Below are 27,674 nucleotides of genomic sequence, written 5' to 3' on the forward strand. Positions count from 1 at the left end.
CACCAGGCACCCTCTTTCTCAAAGAGAACCCATTCTGTGTGATTGACGAGAGCTCATTCTTCCTTCCAGCACCGCCACCAGCACCACCACCATGTGGGTGGGCACGTGACCCACACCAGGCCAGTCCGAGTGCACTCCACTCTCAAGGTCACCGTGATTGGTTGAGGGCTTGGCTCCTCAGCTATGAGTCATAACCTGGCTGGGCCAATCTGCATCTCCCCTCTAGTGTTGCTATGGAACCCGTGGGCGATGACATTTTCTCTGGATCACAAGCCATGAAGAAAGTGTAAGCTGAGAACTGCAGGCTGATCTTGGCCTCCATACGGAGAGATCTCAACACAGAAGATGCCCCAAAGGAAAGCAAGAATCACAGAGAAGAAGGGGGCAGGAAAGCAATCTAGATGACATCATTTGGACTCCTGAATCCAGCTATACCTGAAGCCATTCCCACCCCTTACTTATACTGCTCAGTTGTAAGGAGCTAATACATCTCCTTTTTTCCTTATAATGGTTTGAACTGAGTTTATATTCCTTGCAACAGAAGGAGTCTTGGCAACAACGGAAGGTAAGGGAGAAAGGTGGAAACGGGTTGGACAGGATGAGTGTTCTCTGAAAGCCAGCCAGGGAAGTTTGCCTTTTTATGATAACTAAGTCTTTTCCGGTTGTTGGTGAGAGATGCTATTATCCATCCTCAGTTCTGATTCTTCCCTTGATGTGCTGAGGGGCACTACACTGGTCCTTTCCTTTAACTGTGAGAAGAGGCTAACAGCAACATGTCACTTCAAACCATTAGTTTAATAAGTTTGGACAAAAGAGGCTATTAGTCTCAGAAGGTGCTGCTTTGATTATCATTGAAATGTGTTCTCTTTCTCCTTTCTACAATGTTCTGTGCTTGCCTCCCTGAATACCCAGGTACAAACTAGAGAATGCAACAGTGCCCAGAGCAGAGTGGTAACATCCAGCATTACCTCAACAGCACACTTCAGTAGGACTGAGCATCCTCCAAAGCACGAACATTTGCTAAAGTTTGTAGCACTTCTCATAATTAAACACGCAAAGGGAACCAAGGAAACACAGAAAACATCATTCCAGTGATTTATAAAGCTGGGGGAGAGAAAAGATCCTATGTCCCTGGGGAGAAGGGAGGGGGTAAAAAGGAAGGGAGAAGGAAGAGGGTGGAAGATGCAAATAAGAAAAAGAAATGGCAGCAGAAAGAAGAGAAGCAGTAGGAGATAAGGGACAGACAAGGGGCAAGAGAGCCAGCAGAGGTGGAAAGAGGGAGCTCAGAAAAGTGCAGAGAGAAAAAGGAGGGCAGCATAGGGGACCATTTCCCTGGAGACGCAGCTCCTCTCTGGGCCTCCTTTTCCTCCTCTGGAGCGTCCATGGGCAGGACTGGCTACATGATTTGTGGGACCCAGTGCAAAATCAAAGTACATAGCCCCCTCGTTCAACACTTATTAAGAATTTCAAGATGGCGACGTCAGAGCATTAAACCGAAACCCAGGCCGTGACGCTGGCCCTGTCTGTAGGGAAAGATGGACGGGATCAAGATTTCCAAGGGTGTTCTATAAGCCTCCCATGTCCCAAGAAGAAAAGCTTCCTTAATCTTCTAACTGGGAAGCAAGGCACAAGCCTCACTCTTTTCTTAAAGATTCACCACGCACAGGAACACCTCGGGAAGCCCCGCTGAGGAGAAACTTGCGTAGCTCCATGTAAACCAACGTTTCTCAAATTCGCTTGAACACGGAAACATTTTTTTTTTCTAATTCTCCATATTAACATCCTACAGAACCCATTTGGCAAAATGCTTGAAGTAGTAGATGATGTTGAGTTTCCTGGAGCCGGAAGGGGCTTTACCAATCACCCACAGCAGGGCTTCCTACCTTGACATTTGATGCTCAAGAATCTGCTGTGCTGGGCCAGGCCCGGTGACAGCAACCTCTCTGTGCCACATTTGATGGTGGTTGCGGGGAGGCGAAAGTGGGGGGGGGGGGGTGCCTGGGAGTAGCCTCCAGAATTTACTGTTCTGTGAAACCTGTGGGGGGGTCTCCAAGATGAGATATCCATTCCCCTAACCTCCCCTCCACTCAGGACAAAAAAGCCTTTGCTTTAATCTAAATGTATCCAAACGTTACCTCGTCGCCAATGCCTAACCTCTCCAGAAATTTTTCAAAAGGAGCTTTGATACCAAGTGGAGGACAGGGACTCCTTGGTTATGTTAAATTAATACAATGTTTGGGGCTGGCCCCTTGGCCGAGCGGTTAAGTTCGCGCGCTCCGCTACAGGCGGCCCAGTGTTTCGTTGGTTCGAATCCTGGGCGGGGACATGACACTGCTCATCAAACCACGCTGAGGCAGCGTCCCACATGCCACAACTAGAAGGACCCACAACAAAGAATATACAACTATGTACTGGGGGGCTTTGGGGAGAAAAAGGAAAAAATAAAATCTTTAAATTAATACAATGTTTGTATAATCTCAGAGAATTGTATCCAAAGTGTAACATTGTATTTGGGGAGAATGTATGCCCAGAACTATTGTTGTTCCAGTATCTTTGATCAGGGACCCTGGGAATTTCTAAAATTTAAACCATTATCCCGGATAAAGATAAATTCACTTTCAATCCTGAGAAGAATAAAGTTTAACGCAGAAGAGAACCCATGTCCAGGGTTTTTGCTTCTCCACCCACAGCTGAGTAAGACTGAGGGCTTTTGAGTAGGATCTCATTTCCGGCCCTCGCTATCTTCGTTGCCCTGGACAAGTCACTATATCCTCCTCTCTGTGCCTCTGTTTTCTCATCTGTAAATTGGGAATAATAATAGGAGTAAAGATTCTCCTAGCAATAAGATAATGTATGAGAAAGCCCTCTAAAAATCGAACCACAGCAAGCTAAAGCACCTCTAACCTTCCAATTACAAACACAGTGAGAAAAAGGTCCAGTGACGCCAGGACAGATGGTTTTAAAATCAGAAAGAAAGAGAGAAAAAGGTTATGAAAACACTTAGCGAGAGTTCCCCACTGGTCATTTTGCTTGGGGGTGCAAACCATAACCCAATGCTGTGGAATATGCTTACTTTGGAGATTGTTAAAGCTCCTCTATGTGAATCCTTTAGAAAGATATCAATTGGCCCTAAGCGAAGAAGCGTCCAGTGGGGACTCTCAGAGTGCGCCGGTGCCACCTGCTGGCGCGGAGTGGGATGACATGCATGCTCTACACAGACAAAGGGAGGTGGTCTGGAAGCCCTAACTGGGGACTCTGGGAAACCTGGCTGGAAAGAAATCCTCTGACCTGAAGCCTCCATGCTCAAGGTGTGGTCCTCGGGCCAGCAGTTCTGGCATCACTGGGAGCTTCTTGGAAATGTAGAATCAGACTGCGTTTTAATGAGATCCTCCAGGTGATTCACATGTGCCTTAGAGTTCAAGAAACATGTTCTGGGGCTAGCCCCGTGGCTCAACGGTTAAGTTTGCATGTTCTGCTTAGGCGGCCTGGGGTTTGCCAGTTCAGATCCCGGGTGTGGACCTATGCACAGCTTGTCAAGCCATGCTGTGGCAGGCGTCCCACATATAAAGTAGAGGAAGATGGGCACGGATGTTAGCTCAGGGCCAGTCTTCCTCAGCAAAAAAGAGGAGGGTTGGCAGCAGATGTTAGCTGAGGGCTAATCTTCCTCAAAAAAAAAAAAAGAAAGAAAGAAAGAAAGAAAGAAAGAAAGAAACATGTTCTGGAAGATTTAATCCAGTGACTAAGGGTCAAGAGGGAATTCTAGAAGTAGGAATCTACTTAAAAAAAAAAAAAGCCCAAATAAACCCAGGTAGTGATGGCAACTCACAGAAAGCTTAGCAATCCGCAGTATCTGGTTCAAGCCCTTTGTCATGCCAATGAGTAAACCAAAGGCTTTCCCCCTCGCAACTCTGTGTTTCTTAATTCCATTTTTATTATATTCCCTACTTATCCTTTTTTCCTTACACAGGATCATTTCTACAGTTTTGTAATGACATTACCCAGGAACACAGGATTCCCATTACCATAGATTTGTTTTAATATCTTATTTTCTGAATTACTGTCTTAGAGTTGCTTGGTTGCAAGCAACAGGAATGAATTCTGGGAAATGCAAGCACTAAAAAAGTGAATAAATAACATTTATTGGATGGATATGGCGGTCGCTTACAGACTCAAAGGAAAAGCTGAAAGATCTCAGAAATGACAGGAAGCAGGGTGAACCAGGTAGCTGGCATTTCCAGGGCAATGCCTTTGGGACACACCTGTGCCAACTGTTTCCAGCTCTGCCTGTGTCACTGATCAATACACAAATTCTCGGGACAGAGGGTCTGTTTGGCTCACCTTGGTTCATGCTTGGCCCCTGGAGAAGGAAACACAGGGCATGTTGAAATCAGATACCCCCATTGAAAGTCTATCTGATGAGGAAGGCTGGGTTCAGTGGCTGTTACAGGTGACATCCATTCTGATGGGTCGGGCGTGGTAATACCCATGTCACTCCAGTTACGTATTTTACTACCACCCCTGGAGAGGGGTTGGTCTCCAAGAAAAATTGAGGTGTTTTAGCTGAAAAAGAAGAATGAATAATAGGCAGACAAACCCAATAGAAGTTTTTTTGTTTGTTTGTTTGGTTTGTTTTGCTGAGGAAGATTCACCCTGAGCTAACATCTATTGCCAGTCTTCCTCTTTTTTTGCTTGAGGAAGATTAGCCCTGAGCTAACATCTGTGCCAATCTTCCGCTACTTTTTATGTGAGTCACCAGCACAGCATGGCTGGTGAGTGGTGTAGGTCCATGCCTGGGATCCGAAACTGCACACCTGGGTCGCTGAAGCAGAGCACGCCAAACTTAACCTCTAGGCCATGGGGCTGGCCCCTAGAAGTTCTTTACATACATCCCTATTGTGAAATAGACATGCGCCAAGGTATTGAGTGAAGAGGATATTGATAACATATTTACTCTAAAATCCATGTATGTATTATTCCAAGAGGTATCTATTTTTGACCTTTCATGCACACGATTGGAGCATTCAATGAAATCTTTTTTTTTTTAAAGATTTTATTTTATCCTCTTTCTCCCCAAGGCCCCCCTGGTACATAGTTGTATATTCTTAGTTGTGGGTCCTTCTAGTTGTGGCATGTGGGACGCCGCCTCAGCATGGCTTAATGAGCGGTGCCATGTCTGCGCCCAGGATTCGAACCGAGGAAACACTGGGCCGCCTGCAGTGGAGCGCACAAACTTAACCACTTGGCCACCGGGCCAGCCCCTCAGTGAAATCTTGATGCTCTTTAGTTCTTCAAGGCAAATCAACTTTCTACCATGACATCAGGATAAAACAAAAATTAAACAGCCAAAAGGGCCTCTACCCTGTGGGACTTCTGGCATCCATCCCCCTCTAACATTCTAATGTGTTCACGGGAAAGGTTTTACAAAGAGTGAGGGTCTTTTTTCTTTTTCTTTTTTAAATAAGAAAGAATAAGAAAGATTGTGTAGCTATGAAAAGTACGCTCTGTCACCAGAGCCACATCACAGTTCTTCAGGAAAACACTGTGGAGGAATAAACAGCTGTGGTCTCATAGCAACACTGTGGAACAACGCTCAGAGCTGAGGGATGCTCTTCGGTGAGAAATTCGTGCCTACAAAGGACACCATCTACTGAGTTACTCACCCTTAATTATGGGTAAGTCAGTCCGTCCATAGCCAGGGGAAATGAGTCTCAATCACTTTGTCCTTCTGCTTCCTTGGAATTTTGCAAGGAGTGACCGCTATCCTCATATAGCTAAAACGAATGAACCTGTGTGTCACACAGAGGACTGAGTGACAGACCAGTAATTTTGCAAAGGCTTCTTACCTGGAAGAAAGTCTTTTATATTCTGGATACTGGCCACACTCTCCAAGTAGCTAATACTACTAATAAGAACAGCATGAGGAAAACAATGATGGTACCCACCCCCCCCCCCTTCCCATAGACTGTTACATCAGTAAGTCTATTTGAAATCTTGTTTCTCTGCTTTAAAACTGTTCCGTGAGATAAAGTAATCTATCTTTGCCCTCTTGGGGGGATCTGACATCCACGGCACTAGTAAGTGCACATTTCTCTGAATCTTCCTGTTTCATCTTTTAAATCCGAGTGACTTTGCATTCTATGCCATAATCTATCCTTGCGTGTTTTATAACAAACTAATGTTTTTCCCCAAACTCTGGAGGCCCATTGGCTCTCTCGGAAGTGGTGGCAGGCATATGGCCATGGTCTCCGCAATGTGGAGCAAGGGACGGGGGTTCCTGTCCTGGCTTTCTTGCCCTGTTCCACAGTAGACCAGGCCAGGAACTTAATTTCACTGTGCCTCAGTTTCCCCATTTGGCCAATCAGGTGGCTGATTTCTGTACATTCTCTAATGCAGTTTGAAAAGTCTGGTCATCTCCATTGTGCACTCCAGGGGCAGGAAAGGGAATCCAAACAAAGTGACCAGAAAGCCACCTCTGCTATGTTTAATATATCTGTGCCCTCTCAGAAACGAACATTTGAAACTTTCCTTTAGAACTCCCATCTCGGGTCCACGGCCTTTGGGGAGGAGGTCCAGGAAATGAATCCTTGAATTGGAAGCCAGAAGTGTAAGAAAAAAGGATCCAAGAGTTTACCCTTTAAATACCAAATCCTTGATTAGCCCTCCTTCCACCCAGCATCTGTTCCTCCTTTATCTGAGCGGAGCAGCAGTGGTCAGCACTGAGGCGCCGTCCACAGCGCTGGTCCGCTTCTGTCCAGCATTGTCACCACTGAATGCTGAAATGGCATCTTATCAGGGACTCGGAGGGATAAACGCTATCCTAGGAGATTGAATTAAGATTGGAAAATATCTCGACAGGCTGAAATAATGGATGAAATCTAACGCTTGAAATTTAATCAGGATAAAAGTAAAGTCTGGCCCACGGGTTCAGAATACCAAGTGCACAGAAATAGCTGATCTTTTGGAAAGGCCTAGAATGTTCAGTTTACTACAATCTGTGCCAACAAGATCAACAGGATGACTCGGTACCCCTCCCCTCCCAACCAAAGCCAGCCTGGAGTGGGCTTTGCTGAATAAAGTTCATCAAGGAAGAGGAGAAAACTCTGCCCTCTCCTCGGAGCAGGCCACATCTGTGTCATTAGCAAGACTCGAGTGATGCGAAGGAAAGCCGACAAGGCCACGTGGGAAAGATAGTCTCCCATCAGGTGAGATGTGGCCTTGCAGGGCGGGAAGGCCGTGAAAAGAATCCAGAAGTTAGCCTGGGCCTAAAAAAATGAGCAAAGACAGCAACAACCTTAATGCAGAATCCCAACTACCCGAATCAGGTGATACTATTAAAAGAGGTTGAGACAGAATCACATGAGAATGTGGAAGAGCTGATGGAGTGGGAGTGCCAGATGGCAGGACATTAGGATACCTTGAGCAAAAGAAAGTCAACCAGGCAGAAAAAGAAGTTCTATACAGCGTGAGGGGAGGCTGTGAGTCAAATCGAGGGCAAGGAGAATTGCAGAGTGGAGTGACCGAGACTCGGGAGACAACGGACGGAATCCGTTAACATCAAGGGCATGGTCTTGGGGTCCTTTGTTATGATGGCAATTAAAAGGATTCGGTGTGCTCTCCAAAAGTGCAAGAAGACTTGCCTAGAATGTGTGCAGCCCGGATCCCTGCGTCAGCAAGACTCTCTGCCTGATGTGCGATATTAGTGCCCTTGAGCAGCTAACTCAATTTCCTTGGCATGGCAAAACTGCTCCTTTCTGTCTAAATTTTTAAAAACCCCGCTATTTATTACAGTATAACCTGTATGCAGAAATGTGCACATATCTAAATGCAGGGCTTGAAGAATTTTCACAAACTGAGCCTACCCATGGAATCAGAACGTAGATCAAGAAACGGAACAGAAGCAGACAGAAGCCCCCTCATTCTCCATTCTCCTCACGACCTTTCGCCCAGGGTGACTTTCCTCCTAACTTCTCGTGGTGTAGACTGATTGTACACTTGATGTAAATGGAATCATGCGGCAAATTCTCTCGTAAAAGTCATCCATATCGTGTGTGGTGGAGGGTCATTCGCCTCATTGCTGTGTGGGATTCCATTGGGTGAATACGCCACACATTATAGATTCCTTGTTGATGGGCATTTGTGTAGTTTCTAGTTGGGGGTATTACGAACAGTGCTGATCTGAAATTGCAGTTCATGCCTTTTGGTGGACAGATGCATGCATTGCTCTTATGTTTATATCATAACAAGAGGTGGAATTACTGGGTCATATGTACACCCTATAACCGAGAATTCCACTCCTAGAAAATTTCGAATTGCATATGGAGATGAAATAAATCAACTCAATAATAATGATACATTTTTAACAAGGTCAGGAAAAGGAAGGGTATTGTATTCATTGAGATGATCTGTATGCATTAAGTATTCTTTTGTGATATTTAAGGGCATTTGCATTTTAGAGGATAATCATGCAGCCTTGTGACTCCAGTTTAGGATGTGTAATTTGGTAATTGGTTTTACCTTTGTGATTCCATTAAATGGAAAGCTATTAAAGAACTGGAGTAGGTTGGCAAACAATGTTAGTCTCTAACAGAATCTGCTCTCTGAAGCTTGATTTGTTAGATTTTTGAGAGTTGTTTAAATATCTGGGGAAGTTTGGCTTCTTAATTCAGAAAACCAAGTCTAGCAACTTTGTAAATTCAGTTTAACCTGCTTAAAGGGATTTAATTAACTCAATTCATAAATGGGACTGGTTGTTTTAGGTACTTAAGTTTGCTCAATTGGAGCTGATAAAAACTTACACATGGGCCCCTTTGAAAGTAGTTGTTAAAATTTACTAAATTTATAAATGAAATATTTGTAAGCTAAATTCAAAGGCTTAAGGAAAACTACCTTTAAAAATTTTTTCAACTTTAATAAATGGAAGATCAATTTGAAAATCCAAATGATGCCTTCTCGGTGTCCAAGAAGCGTGCCTCAAGGACATCTGAAAACTTCCAGCGTCACCCTGGAGGACTGTTGAGATCTGGGCAGGATATGTATGAAATAGACATTCTGAGGAGTTCATCTGAAGAGCATCCTGTGGGTGACATGCCTGGCGAGGCTGCAATAAACATGTCCTACGAAAGCCACTGGAGGAAACGGGCATGTTGAGCTGGAGAGGACAAGGAGAGGACGTCACTCGGGGCGAAGCTGTCTGCAGATGTGTGAAGGGATGAAATGTTGGGAGGGCTTCCGGTTAAACATGGCAGACTGAACATATACATTTATATTTCTTTTCCTCAAAGACTCTATTAAAATGAGAGTAAAGTGAGAAAGAGAGAAGAGAGAGAGAGAGCACGTGCGAAAGAGAAATGGATTAAGTTGACAAACAATACTGGTCTCTTTAAGAGCATTTACCATTAGAAGTTTCATTTATTAGATTTTTGACAGTTGTTTAAGTACCTGGGGAGGTTTTGCTTCTTAAATCAGAAACCCAAGTCTAGTAATTTTATACTAGACGTGATACAAAGGTGAAAGACAATGAGAGAGTAGGCGACAGCAGACAAGGCATATAACAAAATATTTGAAAATGGTAAGCAGATGAAGAAGCTGTGAGAGCTGAGGAAATGCCTGCCAAGGGGGATGCCAAGTAGAAACAAGCCACTTTATTCCCCAGAACCTGGAAGAGTTTCAGGAGGTCAGGCACAGGAAGCAGAGAAGGTGGGAGTGAGACGTGACACGACAGAAAGGGGGAAGGTGAGATTATTGAAAGAGAATTTAAGAAGCAGAGAGACCCAGTGTCCCTGGCCCCATTCCACGTGACTTGAAGGCCACCAGCCCTGCCCTGAGGAGACCAGAAGCCTGAGGCAAGACTGCACTAGGGAAGCCCCAGGGTGGCGATGCTGGGCGGGAGGAGAGATGGTGGTACCAAACTTAAAGTAGAGTCACTCACCGGAAGTCCACATACTGGATGGTGAGACCTCCCCCATTTAGCCTCCTTCTCCTACTCGAGCTCTAGGCAGGAGCTTGAGGAGTTTTTTCGGAGAAACCAAATGTCCCAGAGAAAAGACCTATTGATGCTAACATTTGGTGTTCTCAAAAAATAAACAAAATGGCGGGTTCTCTGCCTCTTATTGGTTAAGATACATTTGGACGCAAGTAAAGGAGTCCAACCAGCAGTAGCTTAAATAAACGTAGGCTTATTTTTCTAATATATCAAGAAAAATGGAAGTAGAGAGAGGTTGGCACTTGTTCAGCCATTCAGCAATGGCAGGGAGTTTTTTTTTTATCTTTGTGGTTCTCAATCTTTTTGGTCTCTGGAACCCTTTGGACTCTTAAAAATGATTGAAGACCTTAAAGAGTTTTCATTCATGTGAGTTGTACCTATTGATATTTGTAGTATTAGGAGATAAGACTGAGAAAATTTGAAAACCCAAGAATGCATAAGCACACATCCATTGGCCGTCAGGATGAAAAATGTCATCGCATTTCAGCCAGCTTCTGGCAAACTCCAATGTACTCTCATGAGAGGATGAGACCAAGGGAACCAGTGTCTTAATATTACTGTTAAAATAGTTTTGACCTATTTTAACCCCCAAAAGTTCCTGAGGATCCTCATGGGTCCGCAGATGACATTTTGAGAACTACCACCTTAATGGCTTCTCTGGCTTCAGGCATCACATTTAAACTCAAAGCAGGAAGAGGTGAAAAGAGGTGAGCCCGCCATATTGCCCTCCCATCCAGAAAGGAAAAGCTTTCCCAGGAATTCTTAGCTACTTCTCTTTAGAGCTCACGGGCCAGAACTCTCACATGATCACAACTAGCTGTTGTCAAAAATGAAAGCAAAGACCAAAGACAAACCACCTTCAGTTTTGAAGGAAACAGAGACAGTCAGAGAATAGAATAACAAAAATTTTGAGCCCATAATTAATTTCTCCAGAGAGGCAAGAGGACAATATTTTATCCCCAAAACAAGAAAAATAGGCCATTAAAAACATTTTATAGGGGCTGGCCCCTACTTTTGTATATGTTTGAAATTTTTCAAAATAAAACTGTAAACTAAACATGTAAAAAAAAAAGAAATAGCAGTGTTAGGTATCTATGGGAAGAAAGAGCTAAAAGTTTAGAAAGAGATGCTCAGGGTTGGGAAGGAATGGAACAGAGAGATGCTGTCTCCATTATAAACTTTTTTGTAAACAAAATGTGTAGTTTTAAAAATTATTATTAAAGAAGAGTGAGGAGAATTTTTCAAGACGAGAAGACCACTGGATGGAAAATACAGAGATCAGACTTTGCCTCTCTACAGCAAAGCGCTTTCTAAAGAGAATCGTCCGGAGTTAAACGGGCTGGCTTGTAGGATGAGTGGTTTAAGAAAGGCACGTTGATTACCTGAGAGTGACGTTATCAAACGTATTCCTGTGCTGGTTGGAAGCTAGGGGACGTAATTTCTATTGGGTGGCCAGATTTAGCAAATAAAAATAGAGGACACCGGTTACATTTGAATTTCAGATAAACAATATATTAGTCTATAGTGTAAGTGTGTCCCATAGTGAGGACCTTACGCATTGGGACATAGTTATATTAAAAAATTATTTGTTGTTTATCTGAAATTCAAATTTCACTGGTGGTCTTGTATTTTATCGGGCAACCCTATTTCTAAGACCCCCCACTACTCTAAAGCCTTATTTTTATATATGGAGGGAAGGCTTATCCATATTCAAATGTGTAAATTCTAAGGAAATGTTAGCATTTTTCTTGTTAAAACTAACGGACAGAGTGAGTGATGAAGGTGAAAGACAGGGAAGTTTGGACAAAATGGAAACTTGAAACGTATTTTCAGTGTTCTATCCTCAAAACAGAAGAGAACTTGAGATTGGATCTGTTACCATTTATTTATTTATTCGCATTTTTTTCCGTTTAATGCAAAAGTGATGCAGAGTTGACACAGAAAACCTGGAATTCACAGGATCCTCACTATAGGCAGGTGCTGTGCTAGGAAGTGGGGGTACATGAGGAACGGGGCTCTGTCCACACTCAAGTCTACCTGCACACACTCAGGAACAGAGTGAATGGTATTCAAGTTAGGGATCTTATGAGCCCTGATCCAGCCAGGGTGAGTCAGAGAGGCCTCCCTGGAGGAGGCAGCATTGGAATTGGATCTCTAGGAGGGTTTCCTACATGAGAAGGGGGAGAGGGCATTCCACAAAGAGGAAGGAGCTGGAGGAAGGACATGGAATTGCAGAGTGGGTGGTATGGAGACCTTGAGAAGATGTTGCAATTCTAGCCCAGGATGAGGAGAGAGAAGTGGGGCGTGAGTTTGCAGATGGTGAAGGATCTTAAGGACCTTCAAAGAGATTTGGGTTTAATTCTGAAGGCACCCGGTTAGTGTTTGTAAAGCGGCACATGAAGATACTTATCTTCCCATCCATTTTCTTTTCGCCTGGTTTCCCAAGGGTGGTCATTGACTCTCAAAAACATGTATCCAGAGAATCTGAGTGTGCTAGAGCTTGGACCTCCAGTCCAAACCACCTGATCAAGTCACTCTTTATGATGAAGAAATGGCCTCAGAGAGAAGTCCCAAAACATGGCGGAGTTGGGATCAGAACCTGGTCTCTTGACTCCTTTCCTAAATTGCCTCCTAAAACAGGGATGCCAGATTGGGTGGGGGGCACCTTTCTCATTGCATTCCATGAAGACACATAGTCCAGAGGGCATCAATCTCTACGGAATGCAAGGCAAGTGGCACCTCCTGGAGTTGGGCTGTGGTCCTGTGCCCAAATACAGAATACAAGCCGCCCCCCATGTGCAACTACAGGAGCACGTTTTTTGAGAGACTGACTCCGTGGGTGATGTGGGCTGTGACTGTGAAAACACTGTTTATCCATAGGCAGCCAAGTGACTCATGTGGAGCTCAACCCCCGCATCCTGGCTTCATTAACTCTGCTCTCAAGATTTCATTCCACTCACGAAGGCTCTGAGGAGGAGTTGTGTGCTCCTTCGAGGGTCTGTGGCCAGCAATGCCATCAAGTCTGCCAAAGCAATGTCTCCCTGTGGTCCTGCTGCCGTTTTCCACAACGCGGTCAACTGGTTTTTACCATGCTCGACTCAGCATTGCAGGAACAGAACACAGCAGACAGCTTCAGCATCCTCACTGTTGCCATGGGTTACATGAATTCCAAACGAAGGATCGAACCAAAACAGGCCCTTAAATATCAGCCCTCAAGTGGGAAGCTAAAAGAAGCCCTCCAACATCTTAAAAGAAATCAGATGACGTCATGACAAGCCACGGATGCTGCTGCTGCGGCGTGCCGGATGCTTGCTGCCCGGAGCTTCACTTTGTTAACAGCTGCTAAAAATATCCTCTCTGCGTGGGGCTTGCAAGTCATGGCAAATACCCAGAGAAATGAGAACGAATGTCTGAACTTTAGCCCTGTGCTATCCATGTGGTAGCCACTGGCCACAGGTCGTCATGGAGCTCTTGAAATGTGGCTCGTCTGAGTGAAGACATGCTATAAGGAAAATGGCTATGATGGGTGGGAAATAAAGGTTGATACCTCACCTCATATATCAAAATGAATTCCTGAAGTATTAAACAGATAAAAGAAAAAGCAAGTATCTAGAAAAACTAGATGACCGGTGGCTCAGGAGTGTCTGAGAACAGCAGAAAAAATCACAAGGAAAATGACAGATTTGACTACAAAAAAAATTAAAAGCTTTAGAGCTTTTTTTTTTCCTGACAAATATTAACTTAAAAAAGGAAAAGAAATTATTTTCATGCCAGGTACTCTGCTAGCTACTTTTATAGACATTCTCTTTTTTAAATGATTTATTTTAATTTAAATATAATTGACATATAACATTGTGTAGGTTTCAGGTGTACAATGTGTTGATTTGATACATTTATATATTGCAACATGATTAGCACCATAGCATTAGCTAGCACCTCTGTCAAGTGACATAATTCTTTCTTTTTTTTTTTTTTTTGAGGAAGATTAGCCCTGAGCTAACATCTGCTGCCAATCCTCTTCTTTTTGCTGAGGAAGACTGGCCCTGAGCTAACATCCGTGCCCATCTTCCTCCACTTTATATGTGGGACGCCTGACACAGCATGGCCTGCCTCGTGGTGCCATGTCCACACCTGGGATCTGTACCGGTGAATCCTGGGCCACCAAAGCAGAACAGGCACACTTAACCACTGCACCACCGGGCCGGCCCCTAATTATTTCTTTTTTGTGGTGGGAGCAATTAAGGTCTACTCTCTTAGCAACCTGAAGTTTATAATACAGTATTGTTGGCTATAATCACTATGCTGTGAATAAGATCTTTAGGACTTATTTATCTACTATTTGCAAGTTTGCAAAAAGCTTTAGTTTTTATAAAATTATAGCTCTAAATAAAATTTAAAACCACATAAAAATAGGAAATTATTTTCCATAAAGATTACATATGAAGTACACAAAAACGGACAATATTCTAATAGTGCAATAATAGAACGAGCAATTCCCAGAAGAAATACAGATGGCTAATAAACATTCAAGCATTCATTCCTACTAGTAATCAAAGGAAAGCAAATTATATCCACCATAAAAAGTTTAAAAAATTAAATTAAGGCAAATTTTAAAAATTGTTTATTCCAATTCAAGTTAACGTTTTGTTTTTGCTGGAAGTCATACATAGCTGATGGGAACGTAAACAGGAAAACAGTTTCTAGAAGGCTATTTGTAAAGTACATCAAGAATATCAGAGTCCAATATAAGAGTCTTTGACCTGGGATTTGAAGTCTAAGGAAATTAACAGACCAATTTATGTGTGAGAATGTTTGTATGTTCACTAGTCATAAATGCGAAATGAGGGAAGCAGCTTAACATACACATTGTAACCTATAAACTATGGTACAACCATGAAAAAAACAAACAACAAAAAGGTGTGCTGTCGGCATAAAATACACACTGGATTTCAAAGACCTAGTATGAAAAAAGAATGTCAAATATCACATTAACATTTTTAGATTGATTTCATACAGTAGTCCACATACTGGGTTAAATATTGAGTTATGTAAAATATATCATTATGCGTTTAGTTATAATATTGGATTAAATAAAATATCTTATTAAAATGAATTTCACCTGTCTCTTTCTTTTTTTTTTTTGAGGAAAATTAGCCCTGAGCTAACATCTGCTGCTAATCCTCCTCTTTTTGCTGAGGAAGACTGGCCCTGAGCTAACATCCGTGCCCATCTTCCTCTACTTTATATGTGGAACGCCTACCACAGCATGGCTTGATAAGTGGTGCCACGTCCGCACCCAGGATCAAAACAGGTGAACCCCAGGCCGCCAAAGTGGAACATGTGAACATAACCTCTGCACCACTGGGCCAGCCCTTCTTTTTACTTTTTAAATGTGGCTACCAGGAGAGTTAAAACTACCCAAGTGCCTAGCATTTGTGGCTCGCATTGTGGATTGCATTATATTTCTGTTGGACGGCGCTGCTTTAGAACTGTGGGTAAATCCTTCCAGAGACTTGTCCTGACTCCTCCTCTGCCCCAATTTTCCCTCCCACTCCCATCTCTCCCTTTCTCTTTCCTTCTCTACATTTCATACTCTTTCAACAGGAAACTAGCTCGCCTCCGCCATTAGGCAGGAAGGGTAACAGCTAACATTTTGGAAGAGACTCAGTAAGTGCCCAGTGCTTCACCTGTCTTAGGTCATATAACCCCCCAACTATGCTTTAAGGTAGGTATGGTTATTGGCCCAGAGAGGTTACCCTACCTGCCCAAAGTCATACAGCTGGTAAGTAGAGAAACCAGGATTCCAGCCCCAGGTAGCCTGGCTCCCAAGCCAGTCTGCTCTTCACTGTATAAGAGAAATGGGAAATTAATAGAATCCTCTTTGGAACAATTGGCTGTGTTTTCCCCATTTGTTGGACAACTAGGTGTCCAACAATTCGATCCAATGCTGACACTGTCCACCTGGAGTTAAAGGGCTGACATTATCTACCCACAAGTTGAAAGGTTCCATCCCACAAGACTGCCCGCTTCAGATGCCAGCTGCACATGGGGAGTCCAGCCTACCCACACTTCTGCCTGGTGGACTACAAATTTGGGGTTCCCACAACTCCCCCTCCGGCTTGGTAATTTGCTAGAATGACTCCCAGAACTCAGGAAAACACTTTACTTGTGTTTACAGGTTCATTATAAAAGATGCGAATGAGCAGTCAGATGAGGAGGTACATACAGTGAGGTCCAGAAGGGTCTGCGAGCAGGAACCTCTGTGCCCTGGAGCTGGGGTGTACCACCCTCCTGGCACGTGGGTGCGTTCAGCAATCTGGAAGCTCCCCAAATCTTGTGGTTCAAGAGTTTTTAGTAGAAGTCAATCTCTAGGCCCCTTTCATTCCCCGTAGGTAGAGGGTGGGCTGAAAGTTCCCACTTCCTAGTCATCAGTGGTCTTTCTGGTGACCAGCCCCATCTTGAGGCTACCTAGGGTTCCCACTCCAAGTCATCGCATTAGCATAAACTCAGGTGTAATTGAAGGGAGCTCATTAGGAATAACAAAAGACATTCTTATCTCATGAAATTGCAATGGAATTAGGAACCCTGTGCTAGGAAGTGGGGACAAAGACCAAATATACTTCTTATTACACCACAGAGTCACCGAGCCTCTTTGAGTCTGAGTTACCTTCTATTTGAACAAGTGTTTTGGTGGAGGGATTTTCCAAAGATGACCTCAACGATGCCTCCGATTCCCCACGCTCTTCTTACAACGAGACTTTATCCTCTTGTCATGCAGAGGTGAACCTGAATCTCAGCAAGGGCAGAAGGAACACAATGTCACTTCCACACCTGTGAAAGGCGGTACAGTGTCCATCTGGATGGCTCTCCTGGGACATTCACCCTTGGAACGTACCGTGCTGTCAGGAAGCCCAGGCCACGTGAAGAGGCCTCACAGAGGTATCCTGTTGACAGTCTGGCTGAGATCCCCCAGACAGCCAGCATTAACAACCAGCATTAACTACGCCTCCAGAAGATACTGGCCCCCACGTTGAGTTTCCCCAGCACTTCGAGTCTTCCTAGCTGTTATATAATAATAGATGATATATATGGTCTTTGTCCCGGTTCCTGGCATAGACATTCAAAAACCCTTGAAATTTCGTGAGTGAAAGAAATGTCCTTGTTATGCTAATGAGGCACTCATCATGGGCCCCTAGGCAGCTTCAAGTTGGGGGCTGGTCACCAGGAAGACCAATCATGTGATTAGAGGTGTGGGCCTTTTAGCTGGCCAATGACTTAATCGTTCATGCCTACATAATGAAACCGGCATAAAAGCTCTGGACATCCAGGCTTGGGAGAACAAGTGGGTAGGTGAACATCTCTAGCTAGTGGGAGGGTGGTGCACCCTCATTCCATGGGGACAGAGGTTCCTATGTCCAGGACCCTCCCAGACCTCACCCAATGTATGTCATCAGCTGAATGTTCCTTTGTATCCTTTATAATAAAATGGTAATTGTAAATACAGCACTTCCCTGAGTTCTTTGAGTAGTTCTGTTACTGAAACCAAACTGGGTTCCCTCCTGGCAAGTTAGATCAGACTCTCCACCAGAAGTGGTTGTCTCACAAAGTAAAGTGTATTTGCAGCAAAAGGGAGACCATGAGGAATCATTTCCAGAGTCATGGCACCCTGAGCAAAGGGAAGCGGGGACCTTTTATTTTGGAAGGGGAATGAATATTCAAAAGGGAGAGGTGGGGCTTTGCTAGCGCAGGCTCAGTTGGAAAACTTGCTTCCACATACACTGCAGGTTATAGCAATAAGGCCTAAGCTCCTCCTGGAGAGATCGTAGCATTAACAATGAGGCAAAGGGGGCTGGCCCCATGACTGACTGGTTAAGTTCACCCGCTCTGCTTCAGTGGCCCAGGGTTCCACTGGTTTGCATCCTAGGCATGGACCTAGCACTGCTCATCAGGCCATGCTAAGGCAGCGTCCCACACAGCACAACCAGAAGGACCTACAACCAAAATATACAGCTATGTACTGAGGGCCTTTGGGGAGAAGAAGAAGAAGGGAAAAAAAGAAAGAAAAAGAAGATTGGCAACAGATGTTAGCTCAGGTGCATATGTTTAAAAAAATAAGGCCAAGGTCACAGGCATAGCTCTCGTGGTGAGACTTGGTCTGGTTCAGGGTGGTTGGTGACTGCATCTCCTTAACATAACAAAAGGAAAAAAAAATTTGGAAAAACAGTTAAATGCTCCCAAACCCACCCTTGAGTTCCTCAGGGCAACTCGTTGGTGACAGTTCTAATGAATTATCAAACCTGTGGGGGTTGTGGGAAGCCCCAAATCTGTAGCTGGCTGAACAGAAGTGCAGGTGGCCTAGAGACCCTGAAACTTGTGGCTGGTGTTGAAGTGGGGCCAGTCTTGTGAAGGAGCTTGCTCTTAACCTATGGGGTCTGTGCTAACTCCAGGTAGTTAGTGTTGGAACTGAGTTATATTGTAGGATGTACAGTTGGTGTCAGAGAACTGGAGTTGGAACATTCCAGCTAAGGCCCCAGACATCATGGAGCAGAGACAAGCAGTCCCCACTGTGCCCTTGCCAAATCCTGACCCAGACATTTGTGGGAGATCAGAATTAGCCACCCCAAAATGTGTTTCTTTGGCTTGATTATTTTTAAGGACAAAAGACTCTAAAAGAAACTTTGACCTTCCCCTGACTGCCTAAAAGAATTTAAGATAGAAGGCCTGTTTCAGAAAGGAGCTAAAACCATAAGATAACTATAGTATAATATAAACTAGGTGTGATAGACAGGAGGAACCTTGCTAAGCCCATTTTTATCAGTTCTTTCTCTCTCAGATCACATTGCCTACAAATGGCCCAGCAAACATTTGTTTATGAAACATTTACTTTTCTGTCTCCATGTAAATTGCCTCCATCCCCTTTGAAGTCCCAAACCACTACCCCAACATCCTCCTTTGTCTTTAGCTGAAGGTGGTATTTAAGGGGGTGGCTTCAGACATTTTGGCAAGTTACTCAGTTTTCCTGGATTTCTCCCATGTATACATGTTATTAAAGTTTGTTTGATTTTCTCCTGTGATTCTATCTCACGTCAATTTAATTCTTAGACCAGCCAGAAGGACCTAGAGGGCAGAGGAATAGTTCTTCCTCCCTACACAATCTATGAGCATAATAAAGTGACCATGGGTTTATGTCACTTATTTGGGGTTGGTGTATCACGCAGTCATAGATAAACGGACTCATGCGGTCCACCTTGAGAGTTGTAAGGACCAGAGATAGCATGTGGAAACCACCTAATTTGGGGCTTGACATACAGCAAATCTCAGAAATGGTAATTGTTATCATCATCATTAAAAAGCGAGAGGATTATAACCTCATAGCTGTATTTTGCCCCATCAATCTTGACCCCACTCCCCACTGTCGCTCACACTTCCAGGAAGTCTCAGAGGCAACCCAGTGTAGCAAAGACTCTCCACAAGCTCCACCCACTGCCTGCCCCCCAGAGGTTGTGAGGGTCTGTTTTAGGTGTCAGTATAGGGTCTGAAGTCAGCTCTATGTTAAGTCCAACCCTTTTGCCCACGAGTCTTTATTCTCTTGAGTTTTGGAAACCAAGACCCACCTTGACCTGGGGCTGACCCTAAAATTATTCTGCAGGCTCTCTGCCAACCCTGGCCCATCAGAGTCCTGCGAAGTGGGGGAGGCCAGGTGAGCCCCCAGAACAGCCTCTGTTGGGAATGTGAATAGCCTACCCTGTGAACTTCCTCTCCCCTCGGTTTGTCACGGCGGAATCCTGCCACAGAATCACACATTCCTCTGTGCTCTAACATACCAAGGGGGCAGAGAACGAGGCTCCCCACCCTCTCTTTGGGGCTGCTAGGTAGACAAGACAGCACCACTCACTCTACAGTGCATCTCGCACGACGTGTGTCTCCTGCCAAGCAGCTCTCCTCCCTCTGATATTTTTTTCTCTCCAAATCGAATCATGAAACAAATGCAGCAACAAAGGCTGGAGTCCAAGATCAAACAACCGAAGCACAGTCTGAAACCATGGAAATGAACTATGGCATTAGGTGATCCTGCCTTCAGATGGATAAAGTCCAGGAGCTTCCTCCGAGGTTCAGGCTGATGGCCATGGTGGGAAAGTTATCTGATGTGTGATGGCGAGGCCAGCATGTCAGGGCTGGGCTCAGCAAGGGAAAATCCAGGCACTGCCCACGTCCTGTGATCCACACAGGATGCTGAAAGGGAAATACATCTCTAGACTGAGGGCATTGTGCCAGTACATAGTTCAAGTCAACACACTTCCCCATGTGCCCAACAGTAGTTACTACTTATTACACGCTTGTCATGAGCCAGGCACCGCGCTGATCATTGTATCTGCACTGAATCATTTTATCCTTGTAACAACTATATGGGGTAGAGACTCTTAGGGTTCCCATTCTACAGATGAGCAAATAGAGGCTTAGAGGGTTAATCTAGGGCCACACAACCAAAACAAGACAAAGCTGGGATTGGAACCCAGTCCATCCAATATGGAAGTCTAGCCTCCCAATTACCAGCTTGTGCCACATCCTCTGCTATAAATGCCAGGCACTGGCCCTGTGCTGGGGTACACAGGGAATAAAACCTGTTAACCTTCATGGATCTTTACTGAGACCCTTTTCCAAATGACGTACTGTGTCAGGTGCTGTGGAGAATAAGAAACGACTAAGACTCAGGAAGACAGCTCATCATGCAGTGGAGAAAGGAACAACAAATCTTTCTTCTTTTAAGACTACTGTATAAAATGTGAAAAATCTCCACCCCCACCATCAGGCAGTCAACTACTACCATTGAGACATTCCCTTGGCCTGAAAGACTATTCCAAAGGAGTTGTTGAGGGTTGAATTGTGTTCCACCAAAGGGCATGTTGAATCCTAACACGCATAGAGGGAAGACGACGTGAAGACACAGGGAAAAGATGGCCATCTACAAGCCAAGGAGAGAGGCCTGGAACACATCCTTCTCTCACAGCCCTCAAGGAACAAAGCCGGCTTGATTTGGGACTTATAACCTCCCGAATTGTGAGACATGAAATTTCTGTTCTTTAAGCCACACAATTTATGGTACTTTGTTATGGTGGCTCCAGCAAACCAACGTGGATTTTGGCACTGGTGCCTGTGAATGTGAACTTATTAGAAAATACGGTCTTAGCAAATGTAATTAAGATGTAAATTAAGATGAAGTCATGCTAGAGAGGGATGGATCCTTAATATAACGTGACTGATGTCCTTATAAGAAGAAGAGAAGAGGGCTGGCCCCGTGGCCAACTGGTTAAGCTTGCATGCTCCACTTCGGTGGCCCGGGGTTTCTCCGGTTCGGATCCTGGGAGTGGACATGGCACCGCTCATCAGGCCATGCTGAGGCGGCATCCCACATGCCACAACTAGAAGGACCTGCAACTAGAATATACAACTATGTACTGGGGGGCTTTGGGGAGAAGAAGAAGAAGAAGAAAAAAGAAAATTGGCAACAGATGTCAGCTCAGGTGCCAATCTTTAAAAAAAAAAAGAAGAGGAAGAAGAGAAGAGACAGAGACAGAAACCCACAGAAGAAAGACAGCACGTGACGCTGGAGGCAGACAATGGAATTCGGTAGCTACAAGCCAAAAAATGCCAAGGATCTCCGGCAACAAACAGAGGCTGTGACAGAGGCTTGGATCAGATCCTCCCCTGAGCCCCCGAGAAGGGATCAGCTTTGCCAACCGACACCTTGATTTTGAACTTCTGGCCTCCAGAACTGCAAAAGAATACATTTTTGTTGTTCTAAACCACCCAGTTTGTGGTATATGTTATGGCAACTCCAGGAAATGAATACACCCGCCCTCCATTTCACTGTGGTTCCTGGTTTTGCGGGAGGAAAATCATCCTTCCTTAACCTTGCAATCTGTCCTTGTTCCTGTTTCTGTTCAAGGACCGCCTAGTCTCTCACCCGAGCTGTTGTCCTTCCAACCAGCTTTGAAAATCTCCCCATGCTTGTCTGTTCCCTCCTACTCTGGGGCTGCGTCTCCTCTGTGCCAGCCACACTTACCTCCGCCTCCCCAACCCCCAGGATGCACATTCGGTCCTTTGCTCTCTCTGCATCCCCCTTGATTAATTACCCTCAGCAAAAGGATTCACTCTGCCCCAGGGATGGATGGAGGAAGATGAAGCTGGAAATGTAGGATGAGACCAGACTTTGAGCAGAAGGAAGTCTTATATGATCTGCTAAGGAGTTTTGCTTTCACAGCGGGGGATGGGGAGCTACGGAAGGCTTTGGAGCAGGAGAGTTCATTTGTTTACTCACACTTATTGAGTGCCTGCTGTATGCGAGATGCGGTGCTAGATGCTGGAGAAGGACACCAGTTAGGAATGTTTCCACTGCAGATGACAGGACACTTGGCTGACAGTGACTTAAACCATAAGTACATTTACTGTTCATTTAACAAGTAGTCCGGAGGGAGAAGAGCCATGGATGTCTTCAAGGCCCCAGGTATTTTTCAACTCTTCTCCTCCACTGTCCTCAACATCTTAACATTGAGTCTCATGTTTGTTGCCTCATGGTCTTGAATGGCGACACCATTGACCAAGATGGGTGTGACAGGTTGAATTGCGTCCCCAAAATTCAAATATTGAAGTTCTAACCCCTAGTACTGCAGAATGTGACTATATTTGGTGATAGGGACTTTAAGGAGGTGGTTAAGGTAAAATGAGGTCATATGGATGGGCCCCAATCTGATATGACTGATGTCCTTATGAGAAGATTAGGACACAGACATGCACAGAGAGACACCAAGGATGCTCATGCACAGAGGAAAGTGCATGTGAGCCCACAGAGAGAAGACAGCCATCCACGAGCCAAAGAGAGGCCCCGGAAGAAACCAGACCTGCTGACACCTTGATCTTGGACCTCCAGCCTCCAGACTGTGAGAAATAAATTTCCGTTGTTTAACCCGCCCTGTCTGTGGCATTTTATTATGGCAGCCCCAGCAAACGAATACAGCAAGGAATCCGGGTGAAGAACAGGCTGGGGGTGGGTGGGAGGAGAGGGGGCCAGTGTCCGCACATTGATTCAAGCTGTTCACTCGTGTGGGGGTGCTCTCCCCTCCCCCACCATCAGGCTCAGCCAGGGCCCCCCTGAACCCGCAAGTCACACTCTACATCCCAGAGACCTCCGTCTCCCCGGGACGCGTCTCTCAGGGCAGAAGCATCCCCACGTCTGCTGGTCTGTGACCTGCTTCTTCTGTTTTGGACATTTCACATAGCTGTTTTGAAGGGAGAAAGATCTGCTCTTCCTTCTCTCACCATGGGAGGAGTTATCTTCTCGTGTCGTCTCCGTTTTCCTTGTCCACAGCACCTGCACATAGTGCCTCGCACGGAGTAGGGCTATGAAGGTTCGCGAAGTTTAACAGAAGCAGAAGAAAGTGACCGAGCTGGAGACCCTAGTGAAGTGCAGAAGATGCTGTAGGTTCTCCAGATCCTTCAGGAGAAAGCAGAGACTCCTGAGAGAGCTGCGGTAGCCCAGACTCCTCAAGCTTCTGTGCAGTACATTTATCAGGAGACGGGTGAGGAGCGTGTCTGTGTGTGTGTACATGTGCCCATGTGTGTCTAATGAGGCTGTGAGTGGGGATGTGGGTAGACAGATGGCTGCCTGGGGTGGAAGGCTGATTTCTTTCCCCCTCCTTCTTGGCTCTTGCAGGTTTCCAGGTATGAGACTGGCTAAAATAGGCCGAGAAACATTAAGATAAAAAAAATGCAAAAGAAGGGTGGGCCTGGTGGTGTGGTAGTTAAGTTCGTGTGCTCTGCTTTGGTGGCCCAGAGTTTGCAGGTTTGGCTCCCAGGCATGGACCTATGCACTGCTTATCAAGCCATGCTGTGGTGGCATCTCACATAAAATAGAGGAAGATTGGCACAGATGTTAGCTCAGGGCCAATCTTCCTCACCAAAGGATAAAAAAAAAAGAGTAAAAAACACCAAATTTAAACAGTGGGGCTAAGGCATCTGAAGAAGAAAATTTGGGATTTCAATGCTTGGCAGTGTAGAAAGAAGAGAACCAGAGATCAGCAAACACCACATATGATAATGGGATTTGAGAGGCTGTCAAAGGAAAAATTCTGACATTCGTTAAAAGGTAAGGAAGACTTTATTCAAGACTGTTGCGGGGCGGGCCCAGTGGCTCAGCGGTTAAGTTCACACATTCCGCTTTGGAGGCCTGGGGTTCGCCGGTTCGGATCCCGGGTGAGCACATGGCACCGCTTGGCAAGCCACGCTGTGGTAGGCGTCCCACATATAAAGTAGAGGAAGATGGGCATGGATGTTAGCTCAGGGCCAGTCTTCCTCAGCAAAAAGAGGAGGATTGGCAGCAGATGTTAGCTCAGGACTAATCTTCCTCAAAAAAAAAAAAAGACTGTTGCAACAGAGGAGAGAGAGGGCTCAACTCTGAATACATCAAGGACAAGTGGGGATTTATAGGCAAAGGGCAGAGTGAAGAGGAGTCAGTGGATGGAAAATTACTAAGAGGAGACATTGAGGGTAAGGGGGTTCTTACTGAACTTGACCTAACTGCATTCTTGCTGAAGGACTTAGACATCAAAGGTTGGGGATGAGGAACTTGACCAGATATCAAACATGAGGGATTCTCTTTAAAGCGAGCGACTCAGCAGGATTCTTGCTACAACCAGGGAGAGGGGAGACCCAAGGTCAGTGCCTAGAAGAGGGCACAGAGGGACTTGACAAAAGTTTGATGAGAGTGTCTTGTCAAGGCCGCCCCACTGAGAGGCACATACAACACAAGGTGGGAACTGGAGGGCTAAATGTGGGCTGGAATGTCAATGTAAATGATGTTGTATAATATCAGTAACTATGTGTAATATTTTATACATTATTTATTGATAGTTTTATACATTTTATAATATTTGTAACTATTATTTTTTCTTTTCTCAATGTAGATAATTGATAGATAACTAAGAAATTCTAGGGGCCGGCTCCATGGCCGAGAGGTTAAGTTTGTGTGCTCTGTTTCCGCGGCCCAGGGTTTTGCTAGTTCGGATCCTGGGTGTGGACCTAACACCACTCATCACGCCACACTGAGGTGGCATCGCACACAGCACAGAAGGACCTACATCTAGAATATACAACTATGTTCTGGGGGGCTTTTGGGAGCAGAAGAAAGAAAAAAGAGTGGCAACGACAGATGTTAGCTCAGGTTCCAATCTTTAAAAAATAAGAAACCCTAGACCTAACTCAGAGAAAACCATGTTTAAATCTTCAATCTCTATTTCCTGAGAAGTTAACATTTTGATGAATACTGATGAAATCTCACGACAGCACATCAAAGATCTAGGAGCTTTTGGCCTATAATTGTCTGAAGGATTTTACAACTATAATGGTGAAATCAGTCTTGTTAATCTTTGAGGAATTATAGAGACAGAAAGAAGCACTGAAAGGTGAGAGTTGGGCAAAGTTTGCCCCAGTTGCACATAGAGTTTGGTTCCATTCATAGACTGTTCAATAGTTCAACCATTGAGAAAAAGCAAAAAAAAAAAAGAAAAATCAGATTTGAAAGGGCCGGCCCCGTGGCCGAGTGGTTAAGTCCGCGTGCTCCACTTTGTCGGCCCAGGGTTTCACTAGTTCGAATCCTGGGTGCGGACATGGCACCACTCATTAGGCCACGTTGAGGCAGCGTCCCACATGCCACAACTAGAAGGACCCACAACTAAAATATACAGCTATGTACTGGGGGGATTTGGGGAGAAAAAGGAAAAAAAAAAAAGTTCAACCATGTGACTTAGGAATGCACAGAAAATTGCTGGAACACGAAGAAAAGCAGTGGAGTGAAGTCACTAAAGGCAGGAAAGTAGTTCCCTCTGCGGGAAGGAGGGGATTCCTCTTGGGAGAGACACACAATGGGCTTCTGGAATTTTCCCAACATTCAACTTACTGACCGTAGGTAGTTCCAGGGATGTTTGATTCACAGTTATTCATCAATTAGCACACATTTATATTTCATGCACCTTTCTCTATGTGTGTTATATTATACAATTCAAAGGTTTAAAAAAGAGTTTGTCCCAATTTTCACAGCAAACAAACAAAAGGAGGCTTCCAGAAATTATCGACTAAAATAATCTTTGAAAAAAAATTCTGGGATAAATTATTAAACTGATAGTTTGAGTCCTTGAAAAAGAAAGTAGTGATGCCGGGAGCTATGGTGGATTTATTTAGAACAAGTTGAGCCAAAAGCATCTAAATTTTGTTTTTTCAGAGAGTTGCTAGGCTGGTGGGCCGTGGACTGTGGAAAGAATTCGACAAGATCTCTCATGATATCCTTGTGGAGCGAACAGAAATGTGGGCTGGACCAAAGGAAGATTATCAGGAGGATACTGAGGTTGGTTTGCTGTTGATGATTTAAAACATGGCTGCAAATGTTTTGATATTCTTCCCATAAAGTGGTAAGGTCTGTGCGGTGTCGTGCCACCAAATGTTTAACAACTGGCTTTCTGAGGAAAAAAAGCCCTGATCTGTAGTGTTTGCTGATTTCTGTGGTGTAAATTTTCCCATCATGACCGATCTCAGTGATGGCTGTGTTGAACAATATTTTTGAAAATCTTGCTGGCTCCACTACCCCACCAGGTCTATATTTCCTCTTTTGAATCTAAGCATGTGTGTGTCAGCTTTGATCAAGAGTCCGGTGGGAGTGACCCTCTGTGCTTCCAAAAGCCAGGCGTAAAGACTGTGCAACTTCCACTCTGATGCTAGGACACTCGCTCTGGGAACACCCTCTGGGAGCCCCAAGCTGCCGTGTAAGGACTTTGACCCCTTGAGAGCGCCATGCAGGGGCAGGGGAGGGAGACGATTCCTCTGCCCTCTAGGTCCTTCAGACTCGCCTAAGAATTAAATTGACGTGAGACAGAATAACAGGAGGGGCCGGCCCCGTGGCCGAGTGGCATCGTTGGTTCAGATCCTGGGTGCAGCCCTAGCACCACTCATCAGGCCATGGATGCCACCTCAACCCACACAGCACAACCAGAAGGACCTACAACTACAACATAGAACTAGGTACTGGGGGGCTTTGGGGAGAAGAAGGAAAAGAAAAGAAAAAAAAAGATTGGCAACAGATGTCAGCTCAGGGCAAATCTAAAATAAATTTAAACAAAAGGAGGGTGTTGAGGGTAGTGGTTTGGGGCTTCAAAGGGGAGGAAGGCAATTCACGTGGAGATGGAAAAGCAAATGTTTGGTAGACGGAACTGTGATAAGAATGGGCTTAGCAAGGACCCTCACAGTCTACCAATACCCAGAGTTTTCTATGGCAATGGCCTGTCCTTGGGAGAGGCCTTTTATCTTAAATTCTTTCAGGCAATTAAGGGCAAGGTCAAAGTTTCTCTCAGAGTCTTTTGTTCTTAAAAATAATAAAGCCTGGGCCGGCCTGGTGGTGCAGTGGCTAGTTTGCACGTTCCGCTTAGGCAGACCGGGGTTCACTGGTTCAGATCCCGGGTGCTGACATGGCACCACTTGGCACGCCATGCTGTGTCAGGCGTCCCACATATAAAGGAGAGGAAGATGGGCACAGATGTTAGCTCAGGGCCAGTCTTCCTCAGCAAAAAGAGGAGGATTGGCAACAGATGTTAGCTCAGGGCTAATCTTTCTCAAGAAAAAAAATAATAATAATAAAGCCAAAGAGACA

General features: G+C 44.9%; 1 long non-coding RNA gene across 1 annotated transcript; it reads left to right on the forward strand.

The window, feature by feature from the left end:
* Positions 1 to 26,503, forward strand: LOC139079824 (uncharacterized). The gene is made up of 3 exons (XR_011533763.1): positions 1 to 565; positions 23,349 to 23,559; positions 26,256 to 26,503. It is a non-coding gene; the product is annotated as an uncharacterized lncRNA (long non-coding RNA).
* The last annotated feature ends 1,171 nt before the right edge of the window (positions 26,504 to 27,674 follow it).

The sequence above is a fragment of the Equus przewalskii genome, chromosome 27 (assembly GCF_037783145.1).
Source record: "Equus przewalskii isolate Varuska chromosome 27, EquPr2, whole genome shotgun sequence".
Taxonomy (NCBI): domain Eukaryota; kingdom Metazoa; phylum Chordata; class Mammalia; order Perissodactyla; family Equidae; genus Equus; species Equus przewalskii.